The following is a 20,332-nucleotide window of genomic DNA, read 5'->3' as shown; positions in this document are numbered from 1 at the left end:
TGGGTGCCAAAATTCGGAGGTGGAAGGAGCTCCACTAACATTGCTATTCTGGTCGACGTTAAGTGCATCTATAAGGGGACCCCGGATTTCAGGATCGGTCACCAACAAGTTGTCGTACGATGACCATTCCTTCTACCTAACCAAAGTATGCAAAACGCACAGGACACGCAAAGGGGGAGAACAAAACATCTCACAACAATGGTGTGAAGTAGGCCTAATTCTTAGTTGATGCATCATTGAACGGGGGAATGCGCTCTTCGAGGAAGTGGAACTCCTCTTGTGAATTTCCACACTGTAATTCATTTTAAAAAGTTAATTGAGTTGTGAGCTTCAAATTGCCATTTATGTAGATCATCCTAGAAAGTTTTTTTCCTGCAGGGCTAAAAGTGCCTTTTAATAGCCCAATGTCGTAAAAAGATCGTTTGCTTTATCTTTTGCATCCAAAAGCACTCACGTTAACACTATACTAGATGGCAGTGACCACGCACACTTGTGCACTCTTGCTCTTCTTTACTTTTAAGAATAGAGTGGATGTTTGGGAGCTAACTACCCACATTTAAATCCCTTGAGAAGAAAACCTACTACCTATTAGCGAGGTCACAAGCAGTGTGCCCCTCGTAGTTGGCCATGTATGCCTAACCGGTGTGTATGTGGGGGGAAAAAGAAGAAAAAAGCGGAGGAAGGTTATGGAACAAAGTGGAGGACAATTATGGAAAACAACTAGGCCACAAGACCCAATGATCTATCTTAGAACATGGTATTGCATTTGGAGTGAATTGCTCATTTGTTAAGCTTGTCTTCCCAAGTTGGTCAACAATCATCTTTTGAAGATGTTTGAAAATCATGGGCCTAAGTCTTGTATTGTAGGGCTAGTAACACCACCTTATTTTCCTTTTCTGGTTGAGGAACAATAGAATCCTGGGCATGAGACATGACACATAATCAATCCAGACCCAATTCTCCTACAATGTCATGGATACTGCTTTCATTCTTGAGTTAGAGATGATGAAAAGACCCGTGCTTTTTAGAGACTAAAACCCAAAAAATACCTAGACCTATAACTTTCTCTTCGTACTATGAAACTCATTATTCACGCAACTTGTAACATAATATGGCGGTTATGACAACATGAACATTAGTTTTTTATCTCGCATCCACCATGGTCACGTCTTTCAATTCCCCAAGCTCCCTCTTAGTCAAGAACTTGCATCACAAAGGAGAGAACATCAATTTATTTAAATATAATAAGTAGACTTTTTACATTCTTTTTGATCCCCAATCCCATAGTGCAAGTGATTGTGCATTTCATATATTTAATTGATTAAGAATGAAAGTAAAAGCACACAAAGTGTTCATAGAGAAGTGGAACACTTCCTTTTCAAAACTTAAAAGAACACAAGGAACGGGCCCTTCCCTGAGGGTCATTGGGTTTTTTTAAGGTCTAGAATAATCAATGAGCTCATTGACATGTATTTTTTTCAAGGCTCCTCCTCTGAAAAGTGACGAACATGTAGCAACAACTCATATATGTTTAGGAGTAAGTATCACAATGTTTAATACTATTTTCCATACTCATGCCTAGTATATGGTACTCTAGCCCATCTTTTGGAGACAACCTGAAAGAATATGGCTTTAAAATCCCATTTTAGTCAAGTCTTTGGTGATATTTTTTAATTTTGGAGCCATTTTTTCACCCAAAAATCCTTAGGGCTCATTAATTAGCATTTGAGGTTTTCAATGTGGTTGAGTAGCAATGTCAGTTGTCACCATTTGCATCCTTTATAAATCCTTATTTTTTTGGTCACCACTTAAATATTTGGTCACTACTTTAATAATAAATTCATCCACCATATATAAAGATTTAATGTGACTAATGCTCTTCTTGTTATCTATAAACTATTAACCATAATTGCAGTATTTAAAAGATGCCATGATCCAAATTCAAATGTTGCTTCTCAACTTTGTATTGTTTCTCATTGTGAAAAGAAATGTTCATCAAAGGAAGCATATGCAATTGTTGAATTGTGTGGAGGAGAAGAGGCCTAAATCTAGCAAGATTGAGTGCCTAACTCCATTCGGATTGGGTTGTTGAACTTCTTTGCTCGAATGGACACAATTGCAGCATATGATCTCTTCAAAAGGTATACAATGTGATATATTTGACAAAGATATAGCTTGAAGAAGTTGGTATGGGTGCAGGCACATTTGGACCCCATTGTAGTTGTAGCTACAAGATTGGTGGTGATGATTGATGGAGGGATGGCCAAATCGAGTTTTTGGTTGGAATTGAAGAGATCTTTGAGCAAGGGAACTATTAGATAATAAAAGCAGTCATTGCAATAGTGGATATGCAAGTAGAGGACACCATCTAGATAGATCCAGTGTTTGGTCCTTTGTATTAGGGAGTGCTTGTAGTGTAGGCAAACATCTTCATATGTGTTCCAAGAAGATAGACCTTGATTTGAGACACTTGCAATAATAAATGAGCCTTGCAAGAATAAATGAGCAAGGCCATCCATGTAGAAGATAGATCTTGAGTTAAGAGCTTGCAAGAATAAATAGGGCAAGTAGATCGATTGCAGGAGAGCTTTTGCCTTCAATTCCTTTGCCACCTTGGATGCCACTTGTTTTTTGCTCTTTCCAATTGAGGTCCTTTGCTTTCCAATTGAGGTCCTTTGCTAGAGGTGGTTCCTTCTTGGGACTAGTTGTTGGTCCTTGAGATTGAGTGACTACATTGGCATCAATTGATGTTGTCACCTCTGTGAGGATTTGATTGGCAATTTGGGTCAATTACTCTTGAGTAGCTTGATCTGCTCCAACCATATCTTACATTCTACCTTTGTATGACCGTCCTCTTTGTGGGTTGAGAGGGAGCACGCAGGAAGGGATAAGAGACACCGTATATGGTGGAGCAAAAGCTACTCCAGCTTATTCCTCTCTGTTATATATATGAGTATACATGGGACTTGTACAAGTGGACAGGCACACTGCCCTTTACCCCCAGCAACCTCCCACTTAAAGGTAGTGTGCCTTTAAGGGAGTATAGTACACGTACAACACAATTAGCCATAGGCTGAAAAACAAGATGACAACTATGCCCATCGGCACTTTACAATGTGCAAAGTGCATAGAGGATAAGCTGCTAGCAGAAATCAAGTCTGCAGGATAGAAAATGACAAGCTGTAGATGCCAGTCAATCAAGAGCTCATGCCAGATCTCACTAGGAGAGTGAACTCTCACCACCATGTGCTCCTGTGCTAAGTCCATAGTAGCCAAACTGTCATTGTGTAAAGAAAATGTCTCTGTACCACTTGTGACCATAAGCACATGTCCTATAGAAGACCTCTGCTGATCTACCGAAGCTATATCACCTGCATGTAGCTAATGTCCACAACCGCTTCCCTACTTCCATAATCATGCTACCAACTCCCACTAAAGAAAGAACCGGAAGTGTAGCTCCACTGACAAACATATGAGAACCAAGTCTCAACCCAATCATGGATGCATGAAGTACTATGGCTACCATATCAACCATAACCTGCTGCTCAACTAATATGTGATCGTCAAACCTGTTGTGTTTCAAGTATGGAGCCAATGCAAGCAATGGAGTACTCAGTAACTTCCCCCTCTCCATACTGAAACAACCAAGTATTTGAAGACAAACATCATCAAGACCATGCAGCTCCCACTGCAAAGCATCCCTGTCCATAAAGGACCATATGGCAAGTAACCTCAGAAGAATAGCAACCTTCTAAATACTGAAACCATAACCTGTCTCACTGCGCATCACATCATGAGCTCTCATAACGGTATCAAACCTATGAAGCCAATCTCGAGGGGATTGCTTCTAGCCATGGAGGCACTTACGAAGCAAACATATTAATGATTCCTGCCCATGCGCAATATGACCTGAGTCAATAACTACAGAAACCACATCTGTCCTGGCATAACTAGCCAATGGATCATACCATGCATCATTAGCCAAGGTATCATGCTCACCATGCATAGCCTCATCCTCATCTGCAAGAGGTACTCCACATCCTGGGAGCAAAGTATAACTATCGATAGAAGATGCACCAACAATCTCCATAGGAGTATAAACATGTGGAATACTTGAGACATCTGACCATCATCTCTGACCAAAATCAAGAAGTAATCGTGGCTGTCCCAACTTTATAACCTCTGTGGGAAAAACCTCCCACTCCAAGGAATATGGACTGCCCCTGCAAAGGATTCGGAGGTAACTGTGCACTTACACCCTCCTGGAACACCACTCTCCTACTATCCACAGTCCTGGGCTGTCTAAGCATAGCATCCTCTCTAAAATACACATCATGGTTGCGTATCAGTTCTCTAGTTGAAGGATCCCATAACCATAATCTGTAGTCTCTATTGGACTCATTGTATCCAAGGAAGATACACCTCCTCAATTTGGATCCAAACTGTGTGCGCATATCTCTGGAACCATGAGCATAAGCCTCGCAACAGGCAAACACATGTAAATGCTCATAACATGGTGCCCTGCCTATCAAGAACTCAAATGGCACTCTACCATCCAGAGATCTCTTGGGTGACCTATTAAGCAAGTATGCAGTTGCCTTACATGCCTCAGTCTAATAGCATTTGGTAAGACCTGCATATCATAGCATGCTACCAATCCTGTCCAATAAAATCCGATGTATGCCTTCTGCCAAGTCATCACGAGCAGAATGATGAGGGGTGGTCAAATCCCCCTTGAAACCATGTGTATCACATAGATGCTGAAATCTAGGAGAGGTAAACTCTCTATCACCATCAGTTGTCAAGCTCAATAGCTTCTTTCCTGACTGATTTTCAGCATTACCCAAGAAGCGCCGAAATGTACCATATACATCATGCTTCTTATGAATCAGATATACCCATATGTACTATGTAGTAGCATCAATAAATGTCACAAAGTAAGAGTTACCACCCAATGAAACTATAGGCATAGGCCCACAAACTACCATGTGAACCAACTGCAATGGCTCAACATACCTCTGACTGATTGTCTTCCTCTCAAAAGAGGATCCTGACTGCTGACCATCATGACAATCATGACATAAAATCTGAGATACATCCATAACATGAATGTATCTCAACACTGTAAGGGCTTCCATACCTACCATAGACATATGTCCAAGTCTGGCATGCCATAAACTAATTGATGGCTGCCCTCTAATCATAAGAATCCGATCCTAAACACCTGATACATGCAATGTATAGGAGAATCCAACAACCCGTGATCCCCTAGTCATAACCAGATTGCCTCGAGCAATCTTCCATGCATGATCACCTAGAGAGACACGATAACCTGCCTCAACCAACTGTCCAATACTGATCCTGCTCATAGCAAGTCTTAGTATATGTCTAACTCTCTACAGAATAAGAATAGAGCCACTAGGCATAACAAGGTGGATATCCCCATAGCCATAGACATCCATAGAATGATCACTGCCCATTAAACTGCTCCCCACAATGCATTCCTTATATGCACTGAACCATGACCTATGAGGGGCCATATGACATGAAGCACATGGATCTAACATCCAATCACCAAGAATGGGTACATCAGTGGCCAAGAAAGAGGTGTCAAAGGTGCCTTCATCACTGCTACTGTCAGTGGAAACCCTAGCATCCGTGCCCTGAAGCTCAACATGCTTCTTCTCCTTCCTGTCATTCTTAACTTTGCTCTTCTTCTTGCATTTTCTCAGCCATTTCCAGCAATACTTTTTTTTGTAGCCATACTTTCCACAGTAGAAACATTTAACACAAGTTCGAGAGCTAAACTTACTCTTGGAATTCCCCCTTGAACATGACCTATTTCTACTAGTTGATCTGCCTCTGGAGTGCATATCATGGCTGTATTTTAACCCATCAGGGCATTTCAGCCCATCCACAACTTGTAAGTTCAGCCCATCATGCTGTAACATAACACTATCATAGTCATACATCGGGCATATACGAGTATAGAACTCATATGCATCGCAGTCTACACCCTGTACACCATCTTGTACCTACAAGTAGACTAACTTTGAGAGTGATAACTAAATGATAGAGCATGCCTGCTCATCCATGTCATCCCAAACACTCTGTTTAATGCTATTAGGCTTGACACCTTTGCATTTAATGGGCTTATGTTTTTCTCTTCTGCACTAACACATCATAAATCTTCTCTTTCCAACATTGAAAGTTCAATCCATCCAACCTCTCAATATCAAAGAGGGCACTACCAACTGTAGATGCCATATATGTGGCACAATAGCTCACAAGCAAAGAGCAGGATAGTGCAATAGGCAACCCAAATGACCAAAAAATATAGTGCTATCTAGACCAATCAAGTCTCCAAATAAGCTGGCTGATCAAAGGCTCAAAAGCACTCAGCCATAAAGAGGCATAAACAAGAATATATGCAACCCAATAACCTACCAATGTCTGGCAATCCAAGTAAGCAATGCACTGAACCAAATGAGCAATGCCTGCTTAACCAATGGCAATAGGAGCCCAGCTCAACTATCCATAAACATCAGTGCGGCATCCATCAATGCAAATCCATAATGCATTGAAATCCATAGTCAAGTAAATCCCAATCACGGTTGACATGTATAGAACACCAAAACTAGATGGTGAACCAAATGATCATTCAATCTGAATGACTGTTGCCAAGTGACTTCATGAGAAATACTATGGGCATACATCAAGTATCCTGCAAGTCAATGAGCACAAACCAGCTCAAACATGTATCCACTTTCATTCATAAAAGTGTACCAAATGCCTGTCATAAATCTGTCAAAGTCTCCCCTATGAAAAGTCAGTATAAAACTGAAGGACCAAAGTTGCCCAAAAGATGTAAATCAGCCCAACAAATCAATGCAAAGTGACTATCAATGTCACTGAACTAAGCATCAAGACAACTATCAATGGGTATAATGCACAACTGAGAGGTGACAAACAGAATGTGCCAAACAAGAAGAGAACAAGAAAGAGGTATTCCACCTCACAAATGCTACCAAAGCTATATTTTCTAAAGCATTTGTGCATCCAACTTCTAAGCATAGGCATCCAAATAAGTGGCAACATCATGCATCTGTTGTACCCTCGTGACACCTGCAAGAAGTTATGTGATCCAAAAGTTGGATCAACTTGCGTCCAACAGCAAAGTTGTAGTGTTTTGAAGGATCTACAACTCTCTAGTTGAACATACAGGCAAATTTTGCACAGGTGAAAAGATATACATTCTGCAAAATGGTTGTCTGCACACTAATAATCAAACTATCCCTATTTTGGACAGTAAATAACTCTATACTGTAAACTCGGATGACCGAGTTGTCGATAGAGAAAACGTAGCCCTTCCAAAGTTCTCCGACTCCTCTGTTGGGCACCAAGCCTAAATCCGTATGGATTTGCAAATACTTGCTATCGAAAATGGCATTCTACTCACTTTTACTGTTAGATTTCCAGATTTAAAAAAAAGAACTGTCACTCTTCTTCTTCAATGTGGATGTTGCTATCACTGGGCTGCTCTTCCTTTGCTCACGGGTTGGAGTTGCTACTAGTGCTAGGATGCTCTTGTTTGTTTGCTCACATCTCTTCCTTTTGAAATATCCTATACCGGTAATGGGGAAATACCGTCTAGATTTCTAAATGTCTGCAGACTTGTCGTCTTTACCTCATGATCTGTAAAGTCCCCTACAATGCTAACCTCCATGTCGGAAGTAATAAGCTGCTTGTTGCCAAAGATATCGAGGTGTCAGATCTTGACTTTTTAAGATATGGTGAAACCTTCTTTGACATGGTCTTCACTGGTGGCCACAACCAGCCTGGGACGACAAAGCCAGAAGAGGGGGAAGGATAGCCATATTCCATCTTAAACTGTGAAGCTTCACGGTAGACGATTTTGCCACATGTGCTCTGATACTAGAGAGGAAGAAAGTAAGTGCTCTTTTTGTGAGTTGCTGCTGCTGCATCGGCACTTGGTAGAAACATAGACCTCCCTCTATCTAATGTTCATTAGCTCGTTGACACTAGCTGTCGATAAAGGCCTGCAGCATGTTTGAACAGTAATTTTTGCGAGGGAGAAGGACAGCCATATTCCATCTTAAACTGTGAAGCTTCACGGTAGATGATTCTACCACATGTGCTCTGATACTAGAGAGGAAGAAAGTAAGTGCTCTTTCTGCGAGTTGTTGCTGCTGCATCGGCACTTGGTAGAAACATAGACCTCCCTCTATCTGATGTTCGTTAGCTCGTTGACACTAGCTGTCGATAAAGGTCTGCAGCATGTTTGAATAGTAATTTGTGCCACTCCTACCAACCAGCATTAGACCCAACAAATCAAAGAGCACACGAACACAAGCAATCACTTTTCAAATCATGCTGCATATGATGGTAATGGTTTCTACAAATAGACGCCTTGTAGAGGAACACAGAGTGTCACCCAGTTGCCACTAGTTGTAGACAAAGCACCACTGCTCAGGGCCTCCAATGATGATGCGTGAGTGATAAACATATTTTCCATCAATCCTTGAGCAAACAAGCTGCTCTTACAGCTACCATGTCTACCCACTTCATGTTCCTCCTCCACAGAAGGCACCAATGCAGAGAAATCATAGCTTTGCTTGGTTCTCTTGGTTCTTCCTGAAGCTCCCACCAGGATGCTCCTCTCTGACCTTGCTGGCCACACTCACCAAGCTCTCCTTGGCTATGATACCAGTTGTGGGTTGAGAGGGAGCACGGAGGAAGAGATAAGAGACACCGTATATGGTGGAGCAAAAGCTACTCGAGCTTATTCCTCTCTAGGATATATATGAGTATACATGGGCCCTATACAAGTGGGCAAGCACACTAGCCTTTACCCCTAACACTCTTCATAGAGAAATCCTATGATTTTGGGTGGTCCTTGGCATTGGCCTTTGCCACCTTCACCTTTGCCTCTCCCTCATCCTTGCTTGGGCCTTAGAGGATGCTCATATAGTGGCTCAACTTCTTGTTCCACCTGGTTGACATCTGCAATGCATTTCTTGGTATACCAATACTCTATCTGATCATGCCCCAATTTTGAACATGCATAACAGTACTTGGTTTTGCATTCATCTTCAATGTGTACATGTCGAATGCATTTGTTACAAGCTAGCCATGTACAAAGTTCTTATCTCTATAGAAGTTTATTAGGGTTATTTTGGTGGAGTTTCTTTGAGAATTATCCATTGATATGTGCTTCATTCTTTTCTTGTTAGCTAAGAAATGGATTTTAAAAGCCATCACTTTATTTTTCATCTTTTAATAGAATGTGGTTGCTAACACTTATGTCTGTGATATCCTCCACTTAGTTGATGAGCTAGACTAGGCTTGCTACACCATCATTTTAATACTTATTGTAATGGTAAAGATACCCATGCAATGGATTAGAGTTATATTTGGTGAATCATTGGTTATACTTTGTGGGAAAAAATTATGTTATGCCTTAGATTTTGAGTATCACATTGCGAGTAGGTCAATTAAGAGATATACATCTTAGCCCATTACAAGCATAAGTATGAATATACAATTGTCATCCAACATGTGTCATGTCAGTTTCACTTATACAAACTTGCATAGGTGATATTTTGATTCTATGAGGAGAATTGTGGGAAATCTTTTTGGAATGCTTGCATTTTTTACATCTAGAAGCAATTATAAGGAAAACAATTCAAGTTCATGCTATGCCTCACTACCCTTCGACTCAAGGCAATGATCATACATAGAAGTAAGTAGTAGGTAGCTAGAAGGGTATCCTGAGTTCTTGCTTCTTTTACATCAAGAATCATTCAAAAGGAAAACAATTCAAGTTCATGTTATGCCTCACTAGTCTCTGATTGAAGGCAATGATCATAACCAGAAGTAGGTAACTAGTAGGGAATCCTAACTTCTTGCTCTTTTGATAAAAGCTTAGCTTCTAGGCTACTATGTGACCACTAAAATTATGTGGAGCCTTGAGACTTCTATGAACAATGCTTTGCAATGCTTTTCTTATATTAATATCTTTGAGCCTATAAAAACTCCATCTTTGAACATGTTGCAAAGCTAGCCATCAAACCTCATGGATTGAGCTTATCTCACTATCTTGGTCATTGTTTTGACCTCAAGTGTTGCACTTATGCATGTTAGTAAAGCAATTACTTCCTCTTCTAAAGTCTTAGTTGCTAATTTCATTTACTACTATTTCCTTTACAATAGTGCTTTCTTTTGTTGATGTGGAAGTCCAACCTCTCAAACCTCAATACATCAGTCTTGACCTATTTTGTGGCTGTTCTAGGCTCTACATGCTATATTAACCTCCAAAGCAACTAACTCATGTGATAGAGGTTCATGCTGCTCGCATATTTGATAATCCTTTGTTTTAATATTTAAAGATCATCCTTCTTTGGCTCTTTGCCAACTCTACCACATTCCTCACATAGATTATGAATATAGGAGGCATCATGTGCTTCAATTATATAACTTGGAAGAGAGAGAGAGAGAGAGAGAGAGAGAGAGAGAGAGGATGATACCATAGGGGGATGACACACAACACACAATAAAGAACCCTATAGGACACAAATCTATTAAAAAAAAAGACTAATGAAAAATTAGGTTCCATACCCTCATAGATCAATCATCTCATACAATAGTCTATATACACGTCATATTTTGGGGGGTTCACGGCACAAACTGTTAGTGTATGACATGCATTCGAAAGGAGGGATTTTTAAATCCAACTTTAGGGAAAAAATCAACAAGATTATAATAATAGGAGGGGTTTCTAAATTCTTCTTCAAGAAAAAATTTGTTAGTTCATAAGTAAAGAAAGGTGGTTTTATTGGGGGGAAATTTTAGAGGGGTTTTTGAATAACCCAATGCATGCAATACATAGGCTCTCTTAGTAGTGCACCCCCTAGCCTTATATTAGATAACATGAGACCATATACCTCATTCTCAAAAGAAAGAAATAGAAATATGCAAATAATTTACTCAAGTCCTCCCTTTCACACATGCTTGCACTATCACATGATTTGCCTCTTATTATAAAGTGCCAACAAAAGCTTTAAGCAACTACTATCTTAAGGATGTCAAGATTTAAATATGTAATCTAGCAAGTATGAGTAGAATTAGCATATATTTTTTATTTAAATGATTCTTATCTATGATTTAAATGCTTGAGAGGGTTAAATAAATACTTATGCAATGTGATTAATTCATGCTAATGTATAGAGGGACGTTGAGGCTAAACATTGGTACATCTATAATATCTACATATCAATGTATTTCAAATATTGAGGTATTTTAAATGCATGCTTCCTCATACCTCTTGCATAGTGAACAAATTCCCCTAAACTTTTGTGCATGCATCTTTTCCACTTTCTTCCTTAATAATATTAGACACAATGGATAATCAATGCAGACATTTTACAAGAAGAGATGGAGACATGCAAGGCTTATATAAATTTTCCATCAAACATAACAACCCAAAATTTATTGATCTTTCAAATTTGTAAACAAGCCAATTAAAGAAGTGGAAATACTCACCCAATTCGAGGAATTATTGATAGCACCCAATGAACCATTCATGCAAATGTGCTAGGATGAAAGATAGCATCATCAATGTTTCACAATTTTAGCACAATATAATTGATCTTTGCGTGAGGGAGCTAACACGTGTTGCGTTGCAGACTACCTTACATCTCACTACTAGTTGGTGTAGATAGTAGTAAAATAAGACCTAAAGTGCATTATGCCAAGGGATTTTGGTCTTGCATGTCCCTAGCAAAGTGAGACTCCATGATAAACACATTTTTAAAAACAATATACATCTACATACAAGGGGGCATGGGGTGTTGGTAGCACTACCCATTCCAAAAGGGACCTTGAGCGAAACTCCCAAATGTTTAGTGTAGGTAGCATAGCCCTAACTTTCTCTTTTTTGAGATCTCTTGCAAACACTTGGCATGTTTCCATTTATTCCTTATTCTTTTTCAATTTATTCTAGTTTTTTAAAACTTTGCTCTACTTACATTTTTTCTTTTGTTTTTGAGTTGACACAAGTATTACTAACAAAAGAGCACATGGTGGTACTCAAGAGCACTACATTTGAGAATTCCACTATTGCAATTGTTTATTTGTTAGTTCTAGTGAAGTAAATAATATGTCCTTTTTTTTCAAATCATTTCTTAATAAGTAAACAATATATTCAATTGTATTTGGTAATTTGCATATTGTTGTATGCATAGTATCAGATTTTGTTGAATGTGTGGGTTTCCTTCCTAGGGTGTAGTAGGAGAAACCTATCTATGATGTACACTCAAGGGGGATTCAGATTTGAACCCCTGCTTACATATGGGTCCTTTTGTGATTAATAGGATATTGCAAGGACTAATATTAATCCTATTCTATTGCTTTTAGAATTTTATGTCATTGTTTTGTTTCTTACGCTATAAGGGGTAGCTTGGACTCATATAGGGCCTCATAAGGAGTGGATTAGCAAAATGGATTGAGAACTAACAAGGCCTTAGGAGGGTCCAATCACCCCCATATGAGTCCAAAAAAGTGCATCCGCCTAGAAGGTTGGTGGTCCCAAAAATTGCACCTCCCTCTCCCACTTAGAGGGGCACCCTACTTGGAAAAAGGTGCCCCTGTTCCCAAGGTAGTCCCCATTTCCAAAATGCAGCTTGTAGGTACCCCCCCCCCCCCCCCAGAAATTTAGATGTTTTTTAAAGTTTCAAAGTGGCCTAAAACCCTACCCTTCCAAAAATTCCCTCAAGCCATACTATGTACCCAAATCATTTGGAAACCATTAAATCCTTCTTCTTCTCACCATAATCACTTCCCAAGCCCTAAATCCTAATTCTTCACACCAATCCAATTTTTTCAATCACTTTGTTATGTTCTAATTCCAAACCTTTACTACTAGGGATCCTATTCTACTCTATGCTAATCTCAAATCTTAGTTCCTTTGACCTCTTGTATTTTTGAAGTCCTCTCATGGCTCCATTGCAAGATCAGACCAATAAGCTAAAAAAAATTACCTTGCACATTGAAATTGCATTTGAGTACGATATGACTTGTAAATGTGATGGCCACCCAACAAAGAAAAAATAAACCAACTATAACGAGACAAGGAGGATGGCATGTTGACTTGTGGAGTGTTGGTGGACTCTATCTAGTGGACCCTTCACAGGTGCTCCTCCGATGTTTGAAAATGTATCACATTTGCTTCAATACATGGGAGATGGTCTTCACAGCTTACTTGGTTATTGTAGATGCATTAGTCATACTGGTGCTAAAGCCCAATTTGCCAAGATTCACTTGCTCAGGATGGAAGGAGAAACTAGAAAACTTTCAAATACTATGCACACTCTGCGTGAATAGCTAGCCCAAGAACAAATAGCAATTTTGACTCTAAACAAAAAACTTGTAGATTCTAACATTGAGACAAATTGATATATTGATGCAAAAGAAAGATCATAATAGGCAATTACAAGATTGATTGATGAGAAGAGAAATTTGTTGAAAGAGACTTGGTCCCTCCAACACCAGCTTGCAACATTGACTATGAAATTGGAGAAAATAAAAAGAGCCCCTCTTGGTTATAAGCATAGGATCAAGGTTGTGCAAGTAATGGAGATCTTGGCATATGGTAGTGGAGCAAGGAAGCGTAAGGTGCAAGCTACACAATTTGTATCTTTGGACTATTTTGTACTTGTGATGTTTTTCAAATATGCTGCATATCTAAGTGTGAGGTGCGTGGTAGCTCGGTATTCTCCCATCATGACATAGTTCTCCCCTGTTAGCTAACCTCCACCTCTGAGTGTTATTTGTTGGCAACTGCTCTGCACCCAAGCACACTTATCTTAGGACTACAAGAGCGAGCATCTTCACAAAGTGCACCATCGGATAGGGTAATTAAACCGAGCACTACTGAGTTAGTCTAGTGTGAGACCAAGACTGTCAACATTGGTGATCCTGCTGGGGAAGGTTCAAGTAAACTCTGAGTTGAAAAGCTACCAGGGTAGGAGATTTAGAGAACCAAGTTGGTAAGATTAGTGCTAGTGGGAAAAGGAGAGTTCATGATAACCTGTGATGAAGCAAAACAATTGTTGGGAATTCTGGGCTATTACAAGAAATTTATTCAAGTAACTCTAGACAAATGATGTCAACTGGTAGTCTACTTGAATACTGGGGTGTGGAATGCAGAAAGTACTCGGATTGCTCTTTGACTTCTTTTTTACTTAAGCAATGGTTGACACATGCTCAGAGAGGTGAAGAAGATACATAGCCAGACGTGAAGAGTATCTGAGCTAGGGGCAGTCGCTACATCCGATTATGCGAGGTGGAGCAGTCTCGGAGCCAGAGTTCAATGCCCTAAGGAGACTGGCAGAAGCAACCGTTCAACAGGATTGATGAGTGCAAGAAGAGAGACTTGGCTACGCTACCCTAGGGGTGGAATTTGACTATTATGCAGAGCCAAAAGATCAAAATAATGGTGTCGGGCTGAGGTGTCCTAGAAGATTGGTGGATAGCAAATGGAATCCGAGCACTCATCTATGAAAAGTTTCGATTTCAAACGGATGGCCATCTCCTCGGTAGAACAACAAGATGATCGTGAAGACCAACTCAGAGAGTGACAAGAACATCTTTGGTGATGCTCGACTATCATCCGCGAAGGAGTACCTCTAGAAAGGTATGAAGCCAGAAGACCGGCTATGGCTGATGGACAAAGAATCCATTGTGATGAAGACATGCATGCTTCTCATGGAGAGAGATGCCACCATAGATCTTAGGTGAATGAGGAGTAGCTAAGACAATTTTTCTGATACTCTCTCACTTGCTCGATTGTCGGGTATCCATCAAGCTGTACCCTTAAGGCCTGAAGACAGTACTAACTGAGTCAAGAGTCTACAATGACCTCACAATTATGAAGGTGATGAGAGGTGGGGAGCAAGCAAGGCAATTCTTTTGACCAGTAGGAGTGGAAAAGTTCAAGTCCACCAGCTATGACATCAAGGTAAAGTTCAAAAATTTCAAAGGCATAGATAATGAAGATCCTTACAGTCACTTGCAAAGTTTCCTACGTGTCTGCCACATCAATGGTGCAACAAAAGATGATGATCATATGGATTATTTTCCATGTATCTTAATTAAAAATGCTCAACGCTAGTTTAATGAGTTTTTGATTGGGTATTTCCCTGATTGGTATGCCATGTCAGAAGCTTTCTTGTAGAGACAGGAGATTAATGAAGAGAATGTGAGAACCAAGTTGAGTGAACTAAAGCAAAACAAAGGCAAGTCCATCCAACAATTTGTGCTTATGATGAAAACTCTTATTAATCAATTGATCATGGTTCCAGATGACAAGTCTATACAAGCTTGGTTAATCATAGGATGTACCCAGGTAGACTTGTGTAAGTCGAAAATAGTCAATCCAACTAGAACATATGAGGAACTGTTAAATTGAGCTTTGCCTTGGAGAAGAGCGAAGGTTCAAAAAACAAAGTGAAAAAGAAAGATGTTGAGAGTGACACTGAGGAGACTCTAGCCAAGAAGGATAAGTTAAAAGCTGAGCCGACGAAGGCCTTCAAAAAATTGGGCATTCGAGGTAAGTCGGGTAACAATGAGAAATGTAGTAGGTGTTCCAGAGGTGGACATGTGGCAGAGGAATGCAAGACTAAGTACTACAACACCTGCACTACATTTGGTCATGATGACTCTGACAATTGGTTTAATGGCAAAAATTGCCAAGTGTCAGCAAGTTGAGTGGCAACTAAGAATCGAGCACTGAGCAGCAAACCACTACATCCTAAGTAAAAAGACAAGGGTAAGAATGGTAAACAAAAAAATGATCCAATCCAAAATCAAGTGTTTTTGTTGTGGAGAAAATCATTTGCGTTCTAATTGTCCCATTTGGGTTGAACACTTAAAATTCTTAAATAACAACATGGAGAGGAAAGAAGTGGATCCAAAATGTCAAGTAGTTGTGGCCAAATTTCCAAAAATCATTGATGCTTAAGTAGTCACTCGATCAAAAGGGCCAGTAGCACCAACTGAAGACACTGATACTCTAGGTAAGGACATCAACTGGAAGGCATAGAAGGAACTGGCAGCTAAGATTGCAAGGAAGTTGAAAGGAAAAGCTCTACCAGTTGAAATGCCTGAGTAGTTTCAGCACTCTCTACCGATCAAGGAGAATCCTAGAGATCCGGCTCTAAAGAAGCAGAATCAGTTATGCCATAGGAAACTAGCGCAGAGCTAGCCTGAGCATGGGAACATTCAAGAACATGCAAGTTAGTCTGACTTTTGTAGAGCTAATGTAAATAGCCCCTTATTGCAGTGACTTCTTTGCTCATAAGATCATGGAATCCACTGAGCAACCAAAGGAAGTGCAATCCTTAGCCACTATGCATGTGATTGATACTCCAGTAGTTGATGAGGAAGTTCTAATCATCACCATCAAGATTAAGAAGCAAACTATACCAGATGTAATAGTGGATAGAGGATTAGGAGTGAACATCATTTTTTGAAGAAATTTCCCCAAGGCCAAAGTTCAAGTCGTATAAACCATTGCCATTCCATGCGCATGGTAGATCAACAACTTGTTGATCCGATTGTTGATCCTAAGGGTATGCTGCAAGATATGGTCATCTCGATAGGAAGCATCTATTATACCATCAACTTCATTGTGATTTCTATGGAATAGCATGGCTACCCAATCTTTATTGGGAAGACCCTGGCTAAAAAATACAAAAGTTCTCCATGAATGGGGTATAGAAGAGATGACTATTAAGATAGAGGGTCAGTATGTATGTATACAGACCAACCCTTGGAAGGTTCCGAGTTGTTGTCGACCTAAGAATCTAGAAGTCAAAGATCCTTTCCACAAGATGTTGAATTCCGGTTAATGGAGTTGCATATCTTACATGTTGGTGAGATAGACATTTTCCAAGTAGTTGCAGATATCAAGCAGAAGTTGAGAGATGAACATATTTATAAACAGAAGGATCTTTTTTCAATTTTACAGAAGACATTGAAGGAGAAAGGAAGATTGCTGAAGTATCTGTAAAAATCACACGTCGCAAAACTGAACAGTTAGTTCCAGAACCTACGCAAGAGTTGAATCTGGGAACACAAGATCACCCAACTATGGTAGCGGTAGTGCTAATGTGCCAATGTGCCAATGTGCCAATGAGCAACCTGAAATGACAAGAGATTTATTTGTCACGTATAAGGATGTGTTTGCATGGATTTATTGAGATTTATGGGGAGTTCCTCCTACATTGTGTCAGCATAAGATACATTTAGTGCCAGATGCTAAGCCAATCCGACAACAGAGGTATAGAATGAATCCCAATTATGCCATGCAAATTGGATCAACTCTTACAAGCTGAATTTATATATGCCATTGGTAGCAGTGAGCTGGCTCTTTCGTATTGTGAGTGTGCCTAATAAAAATGGAAAACTCCAAGTCTGTGTGGGACTACTAAAAATGAAATGCCCAGATAGTCCTAGATCCATTCCCGATACCTTTACTGATGGAATTTCAGATCAAGTTGCAGGACATGAGATGTACTCATTTATGGATGGCTATAGTGGGTACAATCAAATTATAGTGGCTCTAAAGGATCAATCAAATACTGGTTTTATTATGGAGTGGGGTGCTTATGCCACCAAAGTGATGCCTTTTGGATTGAGAAATGCCCCATCAACTTTTCAGAAGTTTATGGTGGAAACCTTAAGAGATTACCTCACTGAGTTCATTGCAATTTACTTGGATGATTTCTATATATATTCCTTGGATATTAATCACCTAGGATACCTAGAGAAGGTTTTCCTAAGATGCAAACAAGCGGGTATCTCTTTGAATCCTGTTAAGAGTGTATCCTATGTTCGAGTTGGTATTCTACTTGGTCATGTTATTTCTAAGCATGGAATTAGAACCGAGCCAGCAAAACCGAGCCAGGTAAAATAAAAGCCACACACCACATCAAAACTTAACTCAGTTGCATTCTTTTGTGGGGTTTATCAATTTCTATCGTAGGTTCATCAAGAGAACCAACCAAGCAATCAAGATGACAGTCGGCGTGCCGACGAAGACCTTCTAAGATCAGACCCTGTAACAATATCACAATATTACATACACAAATTCAAGGCATTGAAGACTTTGTTGCAACATGACAGTACCATCCTAGGAACATTAAATGATTTCTCCTTCCCTTGTATGTTGACAAAAAAGAATGCTAAGTTTGAATGGAATGCTTAGTTGAATATAGTTTTCAATGATTTGAGCAATGGCTACTCCAATTCTTAGACAACCAAGATGGGATGTTATCTTCCATGTGCATGTGGATGCTTCTGGCTATGCTTTGGGTATTATTCTAGCTCAGTCAGATGGTTGATTGGACTATCCAATATATTATGCTAGAAAATTGCTAACACTAAGTCAAACTATAGCGGCATTGAGCGTGAAGCTTTGGGGATGGTTTTCAGTATGCAAAAACTAACGCATTATTTACTCAAAAATCCCTTCGCGTTCAATGTGGATCATCAAGCTTTACTTTATCTTATTAACAAGACCATCATTCAAGGACAGCTTACTCATTGGATGCTTTTGCTCAACTTCAAAATTATTCATAAACTAGGAAAGAGACATAGGGGAGCTAACTGTTTATCCAGATTACTGGCAATTGAGCAAACACATGGAGTTGCTTATTGCCTATTGATGCAAAATCGTCACTAGGTAGTGACTGTGTGGTCAAATACCACTTTCGTCAGTTTTGCAGATTTGCCCTTATGAGACAGAAGTTGTGTTTTTTTTAGTGACATAATATTTTTGTAGTGTTTTGTAATGGCGTCTGATGCTCTTTCATAGATTGTCACTGAAAAGCTTGACAAAAACAACTTCCCAGCATGGAAGTTTAGAATGACGAATTTCCTTAAGGGAAAAGGCTATTGGGAGTTCATTACTGGAGCTAAACAAGAACCAGTAATTCCTAATGTTCCCAATCAACAAGAGTTGCAGGCATTTAAAGGATGGCATGAGAGAGCCAGAAAAGTTATGTACTGGCTATCTATCAGTATTTCAGATTCTATGATTGTGCATATTCAGGATGCAAGCACGCCGAAGGAGGCGTGGGATACTTTGACAAAAATGTATAGCACAAATACGCAAGCCAGGAAAATACAGCTCAAGCAGGAGTTGCATAATGTGCAAAGAGAAAATATGAGCATCAATTACTACCACATGAAGGTGAAGAAGATTGCAGATGCACTTGCTTCCATTGGGTCGCCAGTGGAAGATGATGATTTAGTTTCTGTGACCTTGAATGGTCTAGGAGCTCATTTTGGGGCCCTGTAAGAAATTCACTATTTTTTGATTTATTTCTCTCCTAAAAGACCTCAAAACTAGTAAAATATGGAAACGTGGCTCAGAACTGTCAGAAAGGACTTCAGAACTATCAATTCAGAAAGGAATAAGATAATCTTTTGTCTGACTAACACGATTTTGCATTAAATATCTCCTTAGATTTTTTTTTGTTTACCAAAGATTCCGCATCTCTTTTGCCGACGTGTGCAGGCCTTTCATAAAGAATCCATCACTGAACTTGGTGATTGCAAGTTTTCAAAATATTTACATGGATACCGCCACACTTCCATGATTCATGTTACAAAATGACTATGAGATTGATAAGCAAACTTCGCAACCTCTCAGCAGCACAAAAAATGGCCGATACTAGTGAGTCACTATCTCAGAAGAAGCGATTACACCATCTTCACATCGACTTAGAAGAACAATATGCTCCATCACAAAAAAGACGAAAGGATACGGTGCTAAATGCTCAACAGTGGGAAAATATGAGAAGAGAAGGGCTTCAACATATTGACTTATGGTGCGATGGAAGCATATATCCAAAATGTCAAGTAAAAAACTCTACACCTCCATTTGTCAATCCCACCACATTACTGAGGTTTGCCGGCGATGGACAAAATGGACTTCTTGATTATATTTCAACGCAGTCTGCATTTGCGAAAACGTATAAAATGATGTACCTATAAGAAAAGGGGGCCAAGATGCAGGAGATAGCCATTCATGCAAAATTGGAGCAGCAGTTGTAGAATGAAATTGAGGAGCATTCAAAGAGTAAAAAAGAGTTAACAAGAGCAAGAAAGAAGAGAACCATGCTTGGAGACAGACTACATAGCAGGAAGATTAAAAACATTGCAAATTTGAAGGCTGGGACTGGTGGATGCAAGCAAAGAATTCAAGAAGCAAGGTTAGATTGAAATTTATCATTTTGTATACTCAAAA

This window comes from Dipteris shenzhenensis, chromosome 4 (assembly GCF_047967505.1).
Source record: "Dipteris shenzhenensis isolate YYH24624 ecotype China chromosome 4, Dip_SZ_1.0, whole genome shotgun sequence".
Classification (NCBI taxonomy): domain Eukaryota; kingdom Viridiplantae; phylum Streptophyta; class Polypodiopsida; order Gleicheniales; family Dipteridaceae; genus Dipteris; species Dipteris shenzhenensis.
This window is presented reverse-complemented; position numbering follows the sequence as displayed.